This window comes from Mustela nivalis (assembly GCF_964662115.1).
Source record: "Mustela nivalis genome assembly, chromosome: 3".
In the NCBI taxonomy this organism is placed as follows: Eukaryota; Metazoa; Chordata; class Mammalia; order Carnivora; family Mustelidae; genus Mustela; species Mustela nivalis.
This window is the reverse complement of record NC_139022.1, coordinates 167,601,981-167,619,391: the sequence shown is the minus strand read 5'-3', so window position 1 is coordinate 167,619,391 and position 17,411 is coordinate 167,601,981. Positions and strand designations below refer to the sequence as shown.

Below are 17,411 nucleotides of genomic sequence, written 5' to 3'. Positions count from 1 at the left end.
ACAATTTTCAAGTGACATTTCCTGGCTCTTAAGATATGGGTGGGAGAGAGGGACCCGAGGGATAACCTTGGCAAACATTTGGGGAGGATAAGGTTAGAGGATGGCCTGGAATCGGCTGACGAACGAGTAGGATGTGGAAAGGAGTTTGGGAGTGGAATATTCTTTGATGCAGGCTGGTCTCTAAGAAAGCAAAGAAGCAGTGTAGGAACTTGAAAGCAAGGGAGAGTAAAAAATTCTTTTAAATTTTTCAGTCGGCAACAGTTTTATAGGCAGCGGGGGGAGAGAGACAGAGGGATGTTGCAGATGGTCCGACCACAGGGGGGCAGTGTGAATCGGCCACCCACGTGGAGAGGTGGGTATTTCAGAGAACCGTGGAACTCTGTTCCTCAGAGGCAGGAGTCAGGTCTAATGCTAGCTGGAAGGGAAAGGAGATGTAAAATATTGGTCAAATACTCCATCTTCTTTTTTTGCTTTGTTTTGTTCTAGAAAGAGCAGGAGCGCATGCACTTGAAGAGGGGAAGGGCCGAGGGAGAGAATCCTAAGCAGACTCCCCAGTGAGTGCAAAGCTGTTGACATATAGGGCTCATCCCATAACCCAAAGATCATGACCCCAGCCGAAATCAAAAGTCGGCTGCTTAACCCACTGAACCACCCAGGTGCCCCCATCCCATCGTCTCTTTGATAAGAGGGCACATCATCCCATGAGGGGTCCAGAGAGGTGGACTGGGGGTTTGAGGATGGTGACCGTGGGAAGAAGAGATTGGCCAGAGACACAAAAAGGCTGGAGAGCAATAGTGAGGGTCTCATCTGTTACTTTGCCTTCATTCAACACACAGGCGCCAGGCTGAACAGTTCATGGCTTGACTTTCATACTTCTTCACTCAATCGAATGTTTTACTCTGCTCTGCCCTCTTTCAAACACAGTCTTTGTCTTATTCCACACAAGTGAAATTCTTATAATAGTTCAAGCATATTCATAGGGCTCTAAGTGGAAAATCTGGTTAGACACATGCCCTGTGTCTTGCCTTTAAGCTTGATAGCCAACTCTCTTTCTCCAAGACACTATGCCAAAAAATCAATTTTGTTGACATTGCTTTATATTTGGAACACTATAGACAGTTTACCTCTTGCTCCCAGAAGGATTAAACTATTCTCATGCGTTAGATTAGAAGTGTGAACTGTTACATCTTACAAAATACGAGAACGGGCCAGAGTTTACAATAAACACAAAGTGTAACGCAGCTGTGTTCACACCTTGCACATTTGCTTGAGTCTGGCAGCTGGATGAGTAAGGACATTTCCCGATTATGGCAAACAGTTGAGCACTTCATGATATAGAAAAGTTTTATGACACGGGATCTGAAAGTTTAAGACCTATTTCTAAATATACATGGGTTGTAGATTTTTCCCTAATGACCAAGTGTGTCCCCAAAAATTGGAAGTGGAAAATTATTTTTAGAAATAAGAGATTATTCTCCAGCCTTTCCACAAATATAGCATGTGCGAGGGAACACACCCCTTTATTTCTCTGGTTCAGGGTCTCTCCATTTGCCTTGACTCTTTGGCCTGCAAAAGAAAGAGGCCTCCTCCCACAGCTGGACCAGAGCTGCTGTGACTGGTGAGCCCACCTGCTCAGAACGGGGACTTCAGGGCTGATCAAGGAAAACGACATGACCACAAGGTGGCAGTAGGGTGCACAAGCGTCATTTGGGTGCCACTTGGAGGAACTGACTTCTTAGGGATGTCCCTCCCAGCATAAGACTGTCCAGAGGCTATAGCATTGGGGCCATCATCCAGAAGAAGAGAAGGTCAAGGGAGCTCCCAGGGGAGAGGGAGGTCAGAGAGGGGGCCCTACTCCTCTAAGTGACATCACACAGCAGGCCAGCAAGGGCCAGAGAGCTCCCAAGTGTAGCAGTGATAACTCGGGGTCTTTACAGCGCATCTAATGCACGGCTAGATGTTGGGAGCTTCACAAAGTGTGCAAACCAGCCAGGCCCCAAATGGCAAAAATTTCTGCTTATTTGGCATATGTTTAAAACAATTGAATGTGTAAAATACTGAGTTTGGGACTGATTGACAATTGAGCTAACAACCACTCAGCCCCCTGTGAAGACATGAACAACCCAAGGGCAGTACGCAGAGGCCAATACAGAGTTATTTGTTGGACACCATCTCTTTCTTGCACATCTTCTGTCTCAGTAGATTTTTTTTTTCCTTTTTCTAGGAATGGAGAAATAGGAGTTGCCTGTAAGCTAATGATTATGTCCCAGTAGACTGGGGGGAAATGGCTGATGTATTAGAGAGGGTTTAAAATTGCTGGAGCAATGTCTACAAGTATACACAAGTGGATGAGATAGTCACAGAGAGTTGGGTCGTCCATAATGGGAGAAGAGAAATAAGATTACATGGGCACACACATGGAGATGGGATGTGATGAAAATGATGGTGGTTCTCCTTTGAGTACTTCAGTCTTTCCAGGGAAGTTCAGGAAGGTCATCAGCTGAGAAGTGGAGGTCCAAGAAGAGAGGAGAAAAGTTGAGATTGTCACCTAGAGAGCAGGAGGGTGGATGATGTAGGGAACAGCCCGATTGCCAACAAGCATACCTGCACTGCTCAATGTCAGCAAACATGCATTAGAGGGCCACCCATCCACACAACTCTAGCCGTGTTCAGGGAAGGCAAGGAAATGCTGGTCATGTAGAGAGGGACAAGGGAGCCGAAGATTTAAGAAGGAATGATTTTAATGATTGGTCCTGGAAGTAAAGGAAAGTAAGTTATAGTGAAAAGATGGTAGAACCCTTAGAGGTAGCAGAGTTGTTGGGTTGTTGGGACCAGGGTGCTAGAGGGAAAGCATTACAAAGGTAGGATGTGGGAGCAACGCAGTGTTTATAAGTGAAGGACAAGGAAGGACGGGGGTCTGAAATCCAGGAGGATGAGATCATTAGCTCCTGAAATTCGAGGAACTGGGAGCTCCATGGACACTGAAATCTCCAAGAACGGAGTCTGGAGTCATAGTGATGGGTGTGAGTCAGGAGCTAAGATCTTTAGGGAAGGGGGAGAAGTGACTGCTGTGATGGGAAAGGGGACCCAGGTAAGGACCCCAAGAGAACTACAGTTTGACTGACTGGTGCAACAGCTGCAGATGTGACCAGAGAGTAGGTAGGATCTGACAAACCCAACAGCTTGATTTGGTCACATCACTGCCAGCTCTCCCATCATAGGAGCTTGGTCTCATGGGTAGAAACAATCTGAATCCATCAAGCATTCTTCTCTGTGGCGTATCTGCACTGAGAGCCAATAAAAACCCGTAGAATTCTGAGTGTCTTCTATTTAGTTCACACATGGAAATCCATGGAGCAAAATAAACAATAGCTCATTTATTATTGGGGTACGAGTGGGGTGGGGGGGGAGAACTGTCTTTCCCCAAACCCAGTGAAGACTTTCGCAGCCAGATCTTTAAATGCTTGACAATGATTGGAAGAAAGTGTTATTTTAATTATTTTCATATGAAACATTTTCAAAAACCTCCTGCAATCATTGTCACATAGCCTTTAATTATTCATCTCTTTGTTTTGGCTACCAGTCCTGTCAGGACAAGCCCATGCCAACGTTCTTTCTCTAAATTCAGCATATCTGTTTCTTGCATCGTACGTACAGCAGCCAGGTTTACTAGAATTAATGGTTAGTGAAACAAGCATTCTATTCAAAATCAGGGAGCAACCAAATTCCATAAGGTCAATAATTCAGCGTTATTGGTGAAAGAAGACATTTTCAAGAGGTAAAGAGGAGACCGTGCACATTTTATGTAGAAATACCCACCATGTTCTCTCTTCAGAGTCTTTGCTCATGTTGTCTGCCTGGAGCCTTCTCCCCTCAGACATTGCTTGGCTCATTCTTACTTCATTCTGGTCTCTGTTCAAATGTCACATCCCCAGGGGAGTCTTCTCTGACTACTTTAAAATGGCATTCTTCCCTAATGCCTCACTTACCTGTTGGATGATTCTTCTTCTTCTTCTTCTTCTTCTTCTTCTTCTTTTTAAGTAGGCTCCACACCCAGCGTGGAGTCCAGCATAGGTCTTAAACTCATGACCCTGAGATCAAGACCTGAACTGAGGCCAAGAGCCAGATGCTTAACCAACTGGGTCACCCAGGTGCCCCCATCTTTTAATTTTTTCTTCCTTTCTTTCTTTCTTTCTTTTTTTTTTTAAGATTTCCTTTATTCATTTGAGTGAGAGAGCGAGCATGGCGGCGGGGGTGGGGGGCCAGAGGGAGAGAGAGAAACAGACTCCCCACCAACCGTGGAGCCCAACTCAGGGCTTTGATTTGTCTTTATCATTACCTGGTACTGTGTCTGTTGGGCTTCCTAATGAAGACCCACTGCTTAGACACTGAGTCTGGCACAAGGCAGGCACTCAAAAATACCTACTGAAGGAGTGCACAGATAAAAGTATGAATAAACAAACTAATTGCAAGAAATGCCACCCTGGGAGAGAAAAGTTTTACAAATATGTTAGGTTCAAAACCTGAAAGTGATCGTTGAAAATACACTTCCCACAAGTTTAAACCATTAAAATGCAGACATGTCACAGAAGAGAATACAATACAACTTTCTGTTGAAAAAAGAATTCCACTTAGCCAGGAAAAAGCAAAAAAGAAATGTCAGTCTGGAAGATAATTTTACCTGGAAAGTACATACTTGAAAACAAAGTCTTATAATGAAAGTCTTTCCCCAAACCCAGTGCGTGTTTGACAAAGCATTTTCATTAACGTAATTTATGTTGTGGTTGGTTTGAGCAAGTCAAGATACACACATATTGAACATAACAACTACCCAAAAATGTACACAGATCTGCTTCTTGTCTAGTTTTGAGAAATAGGTAAGTCTTCCTTCTGGTTAATAATCACATTGGTGTTTATGGTAATTGCTGTGTTAAGTTACATGAGCTATTCCTTGCCGAAGGATCAATTTAATGTTCTTCCCTAAGGAGCATCAATCGTCTGAATAATTTCCTCCTTATAGATTCAGGCAATGTGAGACGGCATCTTCAGATATTCCTGGCCGAATTCCAACTCCGCATTCACAAACTCATTGATTGGGTTGGGGCCATGGGGGAGGAGGGTTGGGTACAATAGGAGAAAGGGTGGACACAGAGACCAAAGCAAAACTAGCTGAACTACTACTTCTATTTGTTGTGCAGAACTACAAATAAAATATAATCATAGCTCAGTTTCAGAAATTGCACTACCCACCACCCCCCAGCCCATTTTCCATTTTAAAGAAAGAAACTCTGCAAGCTTAGTGATATTATTATATAGAGACATGTATCTGTCTATTCATTTCTAAATATATATTACGTATTTATAATTCACTCAGCCCCAAGATTTTGTTCCATTCTTTTATCCCAGAACCTTGGGCATCGACTTAAGCAGAAATCCGCAAACAGTGTCCTGGAATTCTTTTTTTTAGTGTCGGCAAACTGTAAAGTAAATCTCATAAAAGCCAGGAAGAAAAATCTAAATTCACATCATGACTTCAGACACAATGCCTGGCCAGCTACCCATGTTAAATCAATTTCCACTCTTTTATAAAAATTTCTGTTTCCTAAAAGACTTATAACTTGTTTTCAAGATTGTAGTCCGTGTTCCTAACACACAGCCCTGTGGTCAGTTGTTAACCTTGGCCAAGTAGTGGAAAGGCCACATACACAAGTTAAATCAGACAGAACTTGAGGTTGACTGTTTTATTCTCAAAGAGAGTCCATAATCTTCTATGACTGACGCCCTTAGAACAAAAAGAAGATGAAACTTGTGTCTAGCCCTTCAGATCGTTTTACCTCATATGCTAGGAAATGTGTCTTCCGTTCCAGGAAAGGGGTCACCAGCTTTCACTCCATAATTCGCAGCTTCGCTCCCTCTTTGTTCATCAAACCTTTTTGTAAGCCCTGTCAATGAGATGGAAGTGTCCGAGCTGTTTGAAACAGTCCGGTCACCAGAAATGATTTTCTACCTCGTCTGCACTAAGGTCCCTCTCACCCAGGAAGGCACAGACTCCTGCTTTGGGGACTTGCAGAAACCCAGTGTTTCTGGGTTCACCTGGCAGACTTCTCACCTAAGTCAAGAAGCAGACATTTCTTCAGGCTCGTTACGCAAAAGGGTGTCTAATAGTCCTTTGAGGCAGATGTTGTCTTTATTTTCCTGCGTGTTTCGGGATGTCTGCGGAAGGTGCTCGGTGGATGTATTCAAAGACTCTTGACGGACTGATTCCACGGCACTAGGCTGGGCCAAGGAAATGGATCTTCCCCAAAGGGTCAGATCAGATGCACTCCGGCATCTGATGTTTTCTTTACCTTCTCCACCATGAATAATTTAACAAAAAGCATCCTCAAACTCCGAACAACACCAATACAGAATAAATTATTAACACGAGCTTCCCCAACCTAATCATCTTCTCTTCCTCTTTGACGAAAGGCTCCTTTCCGCTCTTATCATGACTCAGTAGAAAAGTCTCTATTCTGAGCTCCTCTGTCAACCAGCTGTGTACTCAAAATGTCTGTGCCTCCTCTCTTCCTCTGGAAAGGGAAGGGTTGAGTGAAGTGATTTTATGGCCTGTCGGCTCTAAGGGTTTGTCGTTTTTTTACATCAAGATTTAGGAGCAGGAGTCATTCTTTTTTTCCCAGTGCAATCCAGCTGCTTCTTGAAATGAGGGTTTGGGAAGTCTCCTTCAAGCGTTAAGTGAAGACCAGGGCTTACAACCAACGGATAAGAGCTCACTGGTCGCTGGTGTAATAATGTAGCCAAGTCCTCGGTCCGCTCGTTCGAGACTGGAGGACGATGAGAAGAAAACCGTGCAGAACCTGAGAGTTACGGCTTCACTGCTCATCGAGGAATTCCCTGGAAAATAAAAGAAAAAGATTCTGCCAGTTGTTCCTTCGTTTCTTGACTGCAGATCCCGGCAGACGTGCGGCCTTTCCCTGGATGTCAAAAAGTTCTAACCTCACGCATAGGCTTTGCTTTTATTTCCTTCTTGGCATTGTTCACCTTCACCCCTCTCTCTCCACCCTACCCACCCCGCCCCACACACCGCTCCGGTTTCCTCAGTTCTCCCCACTAATTGCTTTTTTCCCCCCATCGGAAACGGAGCTACTAGGGAAAGAGAGAGAATGAGAGAGAAAACAGAGGTCGGCACTGTCTGGTAGAAACAGAGAAACACAGTTAAGATCAGGGAGCGATCGTCATGCCTTTACTCTCTCTGCTTCCCCTTGATCGCGTCTAAGAAATTCTCATCGAGATGATGTGCGCTGTGGGTCTCCTGGGCGTTAAGAAGAAACGTGATGTTGATGGCGGGTGTCTAGACTCAGCATGTCCTGTAATGAGTGTGCAGACTAGCAGGATGTGGTGCCTTCGGGGAGCCAGCCGTGGCTGCTGTGAAGTCAGCAATCTGCCAAAGCCAGTGGGGGAGGAGGGGCAGCTGATGGGGGATGGGGATGGAGAGAAAGAGAGAGGGCAGTCCAGAGGCGGGCAGCGGGAGGGCGTGTGTCCCTTTGGCTCTGATAAGCATTTGCATCTGACTTCGTACATCACACCTGGGAAAACTTGGCTCGGTCTATGGGTCGATGACACCAGACTCCAAAGATTTTTTTTTTTCTTCAGCACTTTTAAAAAGATTAAAGACTGCATTCACAAAAATTATGTTGACAGTCTAATTAATTTTCCTGTATGACAGGACGGCATGTTGTAAGATGAAAGGTGTATTATAAATCATTGGGAAACAGGGTATCTGATATATATGAGTTCTCACAATTGGTTTCTTAGAGGGTTATGAAATTTGTTCATTTGTTCATTGTTCAAATGTTCAACATGTCTTGTGAATGGATCAGTTACCAGGTCCTGGGGCGGTAAGGGATGGAGATATGGTACATACCTTGAGAAGCTAAAAATTCTAATAGGGTAGAATATTGGTTAGTGTTCTTGGTTGCCAATGAAAGAAATCACTCTGGCTATTTTTAGCAAAAAAAAAAAAAAAAAAAAAAAAAAAAAAAGATATTTTTGAAAAGGTTACTGAATGGCACAAAATGTATCACTAGAGTGGGTCCTGGGTGCCTCAGTCCTTCAGCTCAGGTCATATGATCCCAGGGTCTTGGGATCGATCCCCGTGTCAGGCTTCCTGCTCTGGGGTAAGCCTGCTTCTCCCTCTCCCACTCTCCCTGCTTGTGTTCCCTCTCAGGCTGTCTCTCTCTCTGTCAAATAAATAAAATCTTTAAAGAAAAAAAAAAAACTATCACCAGAATAGCTGGACACTGACGCTGGAATCAAGAGAAGCTGCCACCACCGAAAGCATGTTGACAAGCACTCTGGTAGGGACACTCGTGGTGACACCAGGACACACACCGCTGGAGGGTCACTATCCCTGCCACCACCACTGGACAGCAAAAGAACTCTGAATCCTCACTGCCTTTTGGTGAGTCTCCCAGGATTAAAAGTTCCAAGTCCAACCTAGTGAATATCTGCCCACGGAGCTTCATCAGACTCACACAGTGGGGGGTTCTCCCTAAATAGAAAGGGGGAATAGATGCTGCCAAGCAAATATATGGGATCAATATGCACTATTTGGATGTATACAGACCCATTCTTCACGAAGAAGACAATGCTGTAATGGCAAAGGAGAGGTCCTGGCCAAGGAACTCAGGAAAGGCTTCCAAGGGAGAGGGCGCGTTGAAATGAACCGCCCAAAGTAACGTAAGCAAAAAGTAGAACAACGATGGTTAGTTTGGGAACCTAGCAGTGTTTAAGGGCCCTACAGCCAAGGCTGTGGGTCTTGACTTTCCCTTAGGCGTCGCTCAGGGAATGTTGCCGGAGAGTTGCTCATTCAAACTCCCAGACCAATCACACCAGAGTCTCTGGTGGGGGACCGAGGGGGGCTCATGTACTAAGTGCTTCCAATGTATGGCCATGTTTGAGTTCCACAAAGAGGAGACCAAAAGTTCCTCTCTGTTGCACTTAGGGACGGATGTCCCTCGCTTCCTACTTAAGGGTTCTTGTTCCTCATACCACCAAGACGACCCAGGATATTGCTTTTACCCTTGATTATTTTTCCACAGGGAGAGTCAAGTCAGAGACTCCCGAAAACCCAATTCTACAATTGAACATAAGGAAGAGAAGAATTAACTGATTTTAAGTACATCCAGGTTTGGAACTGAAAAGGATTCCTAGTGGCAAAGCCAGAGTATTAGGAGAACTTTCTAACTGCCATACACAAAGACCCCATAAATAAAGAGAAAGCCATATCAACTGGTGAAAAGAATTCTACATAATAGTAGTTTTACAAATTGGGCTGGCAGGCATGGGGGTGGGGCGGGGCGGGGGAGGGAGGGCGCCACGGTCTCTTGATTTGGGCTCTGATCTTGATCTCAGGGTCCTGGGACTGAGCCCCGGGTCAGGCTCCATTCTCAGCAGGGCGTCTGCTTGTCCCTCTTTCTCTGCTCCTCCCCCCAGCTGCAAGTGTGCACATGTGTACTCTCGCTCTCTCTTAAATAAATACATAAAAATCTTAAAAAAAAAAAAAAAAAAAAGTTGGATTAGCCATCCATGAGCTCTAAAGTCACCAAAGAGCATTTTATCAAAACTCATATGGAAGCGCAAGATACAAACGGCACGCCCAGCCTGGTGGGATGGACTTGAGCAAGCCTGGGTTCGCAAAGATGGGCCCCCAGTCCGCAGGGAAGGGCCCCTAGGGAAATCAGCAAGGGACAGTGTGGTATCCCTCTAGGACTTAACTGGGCAAGGGGAAGAAGCGGTTTACAGGATTCCTGATACGGAATGAGGACGACCACCTGCTAGGCTGGCAGCCTTCGGTGGAGCCACACGGCAATTCCGCGGTGACTTCGCAGGGAGAGAGCTGAAGCAGTAACTGGCTGGACCTCCCTCTCCTCCCACTCTCCAGTCTTCTAGCAAGACTCCCACCCCTCCTGCTCGAAGTCACCTAGAAGCCAGAGGACAACAGACTCACTGAGGCATCCCACTCCGATCACCTCCCAGGGCCCAGAGCAACTGGAGAGGGGGAGAATGAAGCTAGAAGACATCCATATAGTTATGTTAATTCCCATTATCTCTATTATCATCGCTATTTCTGGGCATGCTGGAGGTTTACAATTCCCTTACTCATTTTTTTTGGTTTTTAAGTAATTTCTAGACCCAGTCAACACGGGGCTCAAACTCATGATCCAAAGCATCAAGCATCCTATGCTCTTCCGATGGAGCCGGTCAGGCGTCCCCATGCCCCCCACTCTTGACATGCAAGAAGAAATCTGAGAGCTAATCTAGTCCAATCTCTTAAATAAGATGTGCGCTCCAGGATGGCAAGGATTTCCAGTTTTGTTCACTGCTCGAGTCCCAGTCCCTAGGTTAACACCTGGCACGTAACAAGTGCCCAGTAACTATTTGTTGAACGGATGTGTGGTGGACATCACACCACCTGATAGTATCAACTATAAGATTCAGATTTCCTAATCTCAATCCTGCATTTCTTGCTTTATCCCCTTGTGAACATAGCATAGGTTTTGAGCTGTTTCCCCACAACTGGTGAAGGATTTCGAAAGATCCAGTTGTCTGTTTGCCCCAATTTCCTTTGAGACAAGAGCAGCCCTTTTTAAATTTCTTATTTACTCTCCCTAAGTGCTCTTGCCCCATACCATGACTTCAGTTCTCACCTCTGTCCATGCTCCCATGCTCTCTAGTTCTTAAAGTTCTTGGGGGCATCAGAGCCTAGAGTTTGTTCCAGTGAAGGGTTTCTCAGCCCCGAGAGCACGTTGGAATCACCTGTAGCTTTTACAAAATCCCAGTGTGCTGTCTCCATCCAAGAGAATCTGAGTTAACAGTCTGCCTGGAATCCATGCCCCCAATTTTTTTAAAGGTTTTAGGTATTCATTTGAGAGAGAAACCCAAGCAGGGGGGCGCCGCAGAGGGAGAAGCAGAGGCAGATTACGGGCTAAGCAGGGAGCTCCACATGGGGCTCCATCTCAGGGCCCTGGGATCACGACCTGAGCCAAAGGCAGTCACCTAACTTACTGAGACACCCAGGTGGACTGCACCCAATTTTTTTTTTTTTTTAAACAACTGAGGGGCTCCCAATGTGCTCCCAGAGGTAAGAAACACCGCTTGGTCTCTTAAACTCCACAGGTCCAATATCTTTCCCACAAATTAGGTTTTTGTGATGTCTTTGTTTCTGTTATAAATCCATTATTTCCCAATTGGCAAGAACTGAAAACCTTGGTGTTCTCCTGGGCTTCTCCTGTCTTCCTTTTGATGTTTGTTGGCCAGGTCCTGAAGCGTCAACATCGTGCATTTTCTCCAATGCTTGCCCTGCCTGCTGTCTCTTCTGTGGCTCCTGACTTCAGGCCATTGTTTCTTCTACCAATAGCATCACAAAGCAGATGTTCTCGCAGCGTCTAGGTATGAGGCTGCCGTGACCTGTTGTCCCGGTAGTGCCTCTTGCCAGCTCTGCAACCTCAGCTGAATTACTTGACCTATCAGCAAGGACAAATGAACCTGGTTCTGAGCGGATGCCCTGCAGAGTGTTAGTTTTCATGCTCACGAACGGTTTCTATAAAGTTTTTCCTATGTCTTGTGTCTCCCTACACAAGTCTACACCACACATGCAATTCTGCCCTATGGTTATTTTCTGGAGTCATCTGCCTTTACCTAACTTTCTCTTCTCAAAAAACAACCATGGTTTCCCAGTGGCCATTAAATTCAGTTCAACCTCTCCCCTTTTCTCCAGCAAGACGCCTGGGATTTCCTCCCTTCTTCTCGCCCACCCTACCATCCCCTGGACAGTGTCCGGAGAGGGACCACACCTTCCTTTTGGGTCTGCCTGTCCCTTCACCTGAAATGGACATCCCTCTCTTCCCTTCTGTTGAAATCCTATTCCTATCTTCAGACCTGTCCTCCACCCTGAAACCCACCTGGACTATGCGATCATATCATCGTGTGATGCTTATCCTCATCATGTGATCATTTGATCACATGACCACAAATTCTTGGTTCCCCCATAGGGGGAACTTTCTTTTTGTCACTTAACCTAGCCTTCAGTTATTCTGAGGGAACACTTCATCGTCCTCACAAATTAGATATCTGATGAAATGCCAGTCCCTGCCCCATAGGGGGCACAACTATGGCAAATAGATAGTTGTTGCTGTGAATTGCCCCTCACAGTCAATGAGTACCTTGGCAATGGCATAGGCTTCTCTCTAATTTAAAATATAAGAAGCAGGGGCACCTGGGTGGCTCAGTGGGTTAAAGCCACTGCCTTCGGCTCAGGTCATGATCTCAGGGTTCTGGGATCGAGCCCTGCAACGGGCTGTCTGCCCAGGCGGGGACCTGCTTCCCCCTCTCTCTGCCTGCCTCTCTGCCTACTTGTAATCTCTCTCTGTGTGTCAAATAAATAAATAAACGCTTTTAAAAAAATAAAATACAATATAAGAAGCAGAACATGGATGGAAGAATGCGGTCTTCCCTTGTACGGAGCACCTTCTGTGTGTCAGGCACAGGTGGTGTGGGTCACCTTTAATCATTATTTAATGGGACTCCCCAGGTCTCAACTAAATAAGCCTTGGAGGCATTCCAATGTCTTGCAGAGTCAGCTCCCCGCACCCTAGGATTTGGAGGAACCCCCAGGGTGATGGATCTATACACGGCAATGTCCCGCAGCTCTGTTGGACTGGCCCTTGGTGGCCTGTGGGGCTTAAAGCCCTCTATCCTGAGTAGCTCTTCCCGACAAACACACACACCGGGGCCCAGCAGTTTCTCGATCCATGTTACCTGGTGGTGGTGACATCAACAAGGGAGTAAAGAGACAGTGTTTGGTGAACACTCACAGTCCTCCAGGAAATAGGGATCCCCAGTTTTCCTGTCCTTATGGTGACTTTTTCCCCCTTTGGTGGCTTGCCCTCCCTCCTGGGAACGTGGCTGCCGTGGGACCTTCTTTGTGCGCCACACGGTCTATTCCTGAATGCCAGCTGCACACCTTGCTTGTCTTGCCACACGAGAGCCCCCAGCCTCTGGAGCCGGACCTCCCCAGAGGGGACTTGGTCGCCAGGACGCACCTCCCCCTCTTCATTGTCAAAAGGCATTTATCCCATTATCAGCAACCTTGTAAGGAGATATCATTTTTTTTTAAGATTTTATTTATTTATTTGACAGACAGAGATCACAAGTAGGCAGGGAAGCAGGCAGAGGGAGAGGAGGAGGCAGGCTCCCCGCCAAGTAGAGAGCAGAGAGCCTGATGTAGGGTTCAATCTCAGGACCCCGGGATCATGACCTCAGCCGAAAGCAGAGGCCCCAACCCACTGAGCAACCCAGGCGCCCCTACCCCCTTCTATTTAAAAGCTTCCAGGACAAAATGTGTTAAAATCTTGCTAAGGTGGCAGAATCTTGAGTTACGTTTTCCTTTCATTTTTTACCCTTTATTGATGTTAAATTATCATTTGCTCACTATATATATATATACATATATATATATATATGTATATATATATACATATACACACACACACACATATACCCAGTAGGAAACTCAAGGACTTATCCCATCTGTCACAGAATAGTAAACCAAATATTAAACACATGGAGGAGCAATTTTTAATTACATTCCAGAGGACTCTAAAACCCACATTGTTGTCAACGATCACCTCCAGACGGTCACCTTTGCCAAGAAAATGATCAGCTTATGGAGGCCAAGGGGTCTTTCAACAACGCGTTTGCCTTCACGGTGACCTGCAGGGCCCGAGGGGACCCATCTCCACCACCTTCTCCATTGTCACATGCCCTTTCGCTCACCGCAGCCACATCAGCCTCTGGCTGGTTTCCTTTTTAATAATCCTGACTCCCGAGCGGCCAGGACCTTTGCCCTGGCAGCTTCCTTCGCCTGGCAGCCTCTTCCCCCAGGGGGGCCTCACGCTTCCCTCCCTCGCCTCCTCAGGTCCTTGCTCCAGCTTGCCCTGTTGCCCTGTCCACCTCTCACTGAGACCTTCCCTGAGCATCCCGTGAGAAACATAACCCAGCCCACCCCTCCTTGTCCCTTTCGGATGCAGTCACTCTGGAATATTCCCTGCCACCCAACACCGACACCATGAGAGCAAACCCTTCTAGGGGGCTCACTATATGTGGCCTCGCTCTGAGAGTCTTACAAACACTATCTTATCCAACCCTCCCAGCAACAACGCAAGGTGCGGGGGGGGTGGGTCCCCTAATGGCTCCAGTCTGCAGACGAGGAACTTGAGGTACAGGGATATATTTAGTGCTTTGCCCCATGTCACACAGTACTTCAGCAGTGGGGCCAGGGTTGGGGCTCTGTGCTGTTGGGGGAAAAGGCCAGATCTCCCTGCCGAGCCCCTGTTACTTGATCAATTTCTTTTGTTGATTTTGAGCCTCCGCCCTCTACAGTGTAAGCTCCATGAGAGCAAGAATGTTGACCTTTTTTTTAAAAATTGCTGTATTCCCAATGCTTGGCACAGTGCCTGGCCCATAGCAGGTTTCTAATATATATTTTTCTAACTAACTGGTTCATTAACATACATCTCTGATTCCTATTTCAGCCCCTGGTATATTCTTGCATATATGTTAAGTGCCTAGTAAATATGTTTTAATGGGCAGTAAATCCCTAAGGCACATTTCCCTAACCATATTCCACCACTGCCCTGCCGAGGGAGGAAGTATATGATCAAATGTTAGAAGGAAACTCTATCTGACTTTTGGCTGAGGCCCCAGAGACCAAGAACACAACAGTAAGTGCCAAGGGCCCCTCACTTTCCGAAGTAGTGATTCAGGGCAAGTAAAGAAGGTTTGAGACTCCTTTCCAAAGCCAGACGGGCAAGGGAAGGTCACAGAGAGAGGGTGGGCGCTGGTCTGCTGTCTGGAACGACTCTCCCGGGCGACAGAAACCAAACCTGACAGCATGGGCTGGTTCTGAGGGATGCCTGTCAGCTTCCATCTCTTCCTTTGTGCCTGGCCGCCAGTGCAAACATGAGCCCCTCGGCAGCACTTAGCCGCAAAGACACACACCTACCCTCAGCCTGTGCTCCCCAGTTTTCTCGCCCGGGGACAACGCTCGCTGTCCCTCTCAGCGAGCCACCTGTTCTGAAATGGGCTTTCATTCACATTCACCTGATTTGTTCATGCCCGGCCCCCCAGGCCCGACTCCCCACCCCCATGAAGACGAGAGTCACGATAAAGATCAGAATCATTTTACGGCAGTGCCTGCCAGCTCTTGGAACGAAGCAAGGTCAAAATGCTGAATCAGAATGCCTCCAGCCTCTCTATTAACACGTCTGGTTAGTGACAAGCTACTTTCCCGGGGCCTCCTCCAGCCTCCGCCTCGGAGCTCGGATTGAATAACAGTTTCGTTCACTGAAGCCACTCAGCCTGCCTTTTCCTGGTGCACCTCTCCAGCTACTGTCTCCCCTGGGCAGCTGTCGCCTGCCTCACCATCTGTCAGGCTTGGCCCTCTACCCACAGGGGAAAAGGACCCCGTGGTACCACATCCTGCAAAGGCACCCCGCGACATGAGGATTTGCAGGATCAGCAACTCTGTATGTGCACATTCCATGCCTCTTGCTGGAAGCCCTTCCTGATTGCACCTGTTGACAATGGTCCTCATGCAAGGCTCTGGTCATCCTGTAGCCTAAGGGAGCACCTGTCAGCCCCAGAGCTGAGACAGCAATTACTCTGACTGCAGCCCCTAGAGCTCTTCCTCTGCCTGATGCCTTGCGAAAGGAAGATCTCCACAGGTTCAGCTCTGTCTGGGTGGTATAGACCTGTCACCCCTTGACCCCAAAATCACCTGGGAAGAATGTGCCACTAGGGGAAGAATTGAGCCAAACTGACTTGATTGTTCCCTTGGGAGCACTGGGTACATGTCTGCCTAACAGAAAAACCAGAACACGATGTCATCTGCAGGACTGTGTGGTCACTTTAATTGCCAGTTAGCTTCACGGTATAATTTCTCACATGAGCAAAAAGCGGTGTATAAAAATGAGGCTGCCCCAGACGCCCAATTAGCCAAATTCCTATCAACCTGTTATCTCTCGGACAGCAGAATGTCCGCCTTTTGAGGGAAGGATGGGGGTGGGGGCAGGAGGTAGAAGGAAAAATAGGGATCAAGAGAAGATAATTAAACAGATGGGTCTGGAGTCAAACCAGGGTTAGGATGAACGTGTTCCTAATGCGCCATTTAATTAAAAAAACAGGGAGAAATGTGCATTTTCTAGCATATTTTGGACTTCGATAGGACACCCTTGGAGGTGGCCACAACACTGTCTTGAGCTCATCAGGTAGCATTTAGAAAGCCCAACAGAAACAGAAACATAGTGTCTCCTGCAGCGTGAGAGAGAGTCTGCTTCCGTGCCGTCCTTACAAAAACCGCTCTGGAGGCACTGGAGCTGGATCTGAGTAATGAAATCCCTCCCGGGCCGAGGCTGCTGCTGGGAAACAAAAATGCAATGACTCTGGTGTAGCACCTAAGAGTCTCTGGGGGCAGAATCTCCAGATGGCCGGGAAGGACACGAGCACAAAACCATGCCCCTAAAGGAGCCTGGGCCTGGCTCTGTTCTAAGGTCCCAAGAGGTAACTTACACCCGAGTCAATGCTCCGTAAATTTCCCTTTTCATTGCAAAAGAGAATGATTAAAAAAACAACGAAAACAAAAAAAAAAACCTGGCAGAAATCACTCCCAAGCCCCTACTTCCCAGATCCCTGGTCAGCGGAATCAGCATGTGAAAGGAGCATATTCTCTTTAGGGGCTCACCCAGGGCCGGGGAAGCTCTGCTTCAAGATTTGCATTATCCAAACCACCACACTCTAAGAGCAGGCTTCTGACCCTGCGGGCTCCTCTCTACTTCCTTCTCCTGTTCTGTACTTTCAAGATGCTAATTTATTCATCCGTGCTTCGTGAGACTAAGTTTCTGATGGTCAATAACCCAACAGCCCTGTTCAGGGCTGCGGGCTCTCTGCTGGGGAGCCCTGCCAAGCAGAGGGGAGAGGCTGATCGCTGGGCCTGGATGCGCTCTCCACTCCACGGACCACGGACCTGTCCATGGCCACCAGCTTCCCCGTGTGTGGCACAGACCTCAGTCCGCAGCTCGCTGAGCTAAGGCCACGCAATTTACTTTCCTTCAGACAAGGAGCCTGCCTGAAGCCAAAACATTGGAGGCCATTAATGCTCTTTCCATCCATGAAGTAGGCCAGGAAATTACAGATTCCTTTCACTGAACTTCTCTATGCGAACTGAAATACTCACAAAATGGGCATAACTGTAGATTATAAAGTACAGCTGATTTTCCAGCTTCGGTCCGCCCACTTTAGAACACGCTCCGCCCACTTTAGAACACGCTCGTGCTCAAACGTAGATGATGTGTGAT

At 47.0% G+C, this 17,411-nt stretch overlaps 1 long non-coding RNA gene across 1 annotated transcript in view; it reads right to left on the bottom strand.

Moving 5' to 3' along the window:
• Positions 1-5,726: 5,726 nt before the first annotated feature.
• LOC309860991 overlaps positions 5,727-17,411 on the bottom strand; it is a 32,675-nt gene continuing 20,990 nt past the window's right edge. Inside the window, exon 3 of the long non-coding RNA XR_014309715.1 lies at positions 5,727-6,891. This is a non-coding gene — a long non-coding RNA (uncharacterized lncRNA). The remainder of the gene's footprint in view (positions 6,892-17,411) is intronic.